The 1,896-nt window shown below is 49.4% G+C and overlaps 1 pseudogene across 1 annotated transcript; it reads left to right on the top strand.

Annotated features, from left to right (window-relative positions):
* The first annotated feature begins 517 nt into the window (after nt 1-517).
* On the top strand, nt 518-989 carry LOC308150130 (GTP-binding protein Rhes-like; annotated as a pseudogene). Its single transcript has one exon. The product of its transcript is annotated as a GTP-binding protein Rhes-like (transcript).
* The last annotated feature ends 907 nt before the right edge of the window (nt 990-1,896 follow it).

Raw genomic sequence — 1,896 nt, 5'->3', positions numbered from 1 at the left:
TCGGTGATCGGCACCAAAAACCCTGACCGGAGCATCTCTAATTGTAAGGAAGGGGCAGGACTTTTTACTTTTTATGTTTTTATATGTTTATTGTGTTTGGGACCAATCAAAATCAAAATCAATAAAAAAAGATTATATAATAAAATATTATAACCTATACACACTATAACCTGAGAGAGAGAGAGAGAGAGAGAGAGAGAGAGAGAGAGAGAGAGAGAGAGAGAGAGAGAGAGAGTCATACGCTAATTGGGTTAGACAGACATGCCCACTGCTCAGCTATTGGTCGTCGTCCCTGGCGACGTAGCGCCCTGGATGTTATAAAACCCAGGGAAGGCTCGCGCAGGTAATCCAGCTCACCTGCTGCACGAGAGGACAGGAGTCTTGCGTCCTCGAGCGACAGCAGTCTTGTTTTACGAGCGTTCGTTATTATTACATTTAAATGTTTGCCATTTATCCAACGCGACGTTATCATCACTGACGAACAGACAGAGATATTAATTCATTTGAATTTGAAATCATGTCGCTGTCAGGGCGCGAGAGCAGCACGGTCCGGTTGGTGTTCCTCGGGGCCGCGGGGAAGAGCGCACTCATCCGCCGCTTCTTGCACGAGCGCTTCGAGCACAAGTACACGCGCACGGTAGAGGAGCTGCACGCGCTGCAGTACGGCACTCCGGCCGGCGATGTGCGCATCGAGATTCTGGATACGAGCGGCAGCTCTTCTTTCCCAGCCATGCGCGAACTCTGCATCCGCCACAGCGACGCCTTTGCGCTCGTGTATGTATGCAGTGGATGACCCCGGCTCGCTCGAAGCGGTGCGGCAGCTGCGTGAGGAGATCCTGGAGCTGAGGGGCGGCAAGTGCGCGGCGGCGATCACGGTCGTCGGTAACCAGGCGGACCTCACGCTTCCTGCCGCTGAGGCCATGGCCGTGGTGGAGCGGGAGTGGGACTCGAGCTTTGTCGCACGGGAGAGAACGCCGTCTAGTGGATAGTGAGTTGGACTTGTGATCGGAAGGTTGTGAGTTCAAATCCCGCCTGAAACCACACCACTACTAGTGTGCCCTTGAGTAAGGCACTTAGCCCTCAGTTACTCCAGGGGGAATGTCCCAACGATGTCGGTGCTGGATCATCTGCCAACCAGCAACCGCGGTAGGTTGTTTGCGGGTTTTGGAATGTACAGAGCTGGAACACCAACACATCATCAGATAACTATAAAACCCGTTCACAGTGTATTCTCCATCTGGGCATAGATTTAATAGGAGTGGCAGAAACGCACCTGACTGGTACTAATGTTGCTTCCATGACTGGTTATAGTTGGTTTGGGCAGAACAGAACCAGACTCCACCACTGGGCTCACTCTGGCTCCGGGGGTGTGGGCCTATTCATAAGCGACAGAATGTCTATGGACTACCACTGTGAAATATTAGACAACTCTGTGGAAGGAATAATGTGGGTCAAACTGACTGCTAAGCCCCACCTAAACATAAGCCATACTTTCTCTGTGGCTGTGTGTTATTTACCCCCAGCCAACTCCACTAGGCAGGTAGATGCAGCAGACTTTTATGAAAATATCCTCACAAATGTTTATAGTTTTCAGAAACTTGGCCCTTTTCTTATAATGGGAGACTTCAACAGCCGTTGTGCAGATTCTCAGGACTATATAGGGTGTGGACTTGGTGGAAGAACGGAATGTAGTGGACTTCTCATCTAACTCCTATGGTGAATTACTTACACAATTTCTGATCAGTGCAAATTGCTGTATTCTAAACGGGAGAAACTATTGTAAGAATGACTTCACCTGTGTGTCAACTAAGGGGCTGTCAGTTGTTGATTATTTAATCGTCCCTCATGAAAATCTACATTGGTTTAGTGACTTCACTGTAACTAGGAGCAGGGACC

The sequence above is a fragment of the Nansenia antarctica genome (genome assembly GCF_963989245.1).
Source record: "Nansenia antarctica genome assembly, chromosome: 2".
Taxonomy (NCBI): Eukaryota; Metazoa; Chordata; class Actinopteri; order Argentiniformes; family Microstomatidae; genus Nansenia; species Nansenia antarctica.
The sequence above is the reverse complement of the archived record's forward strand: the minus strand, read 5'-3'. Positions and strand labels throughout refer to the sequence as shown.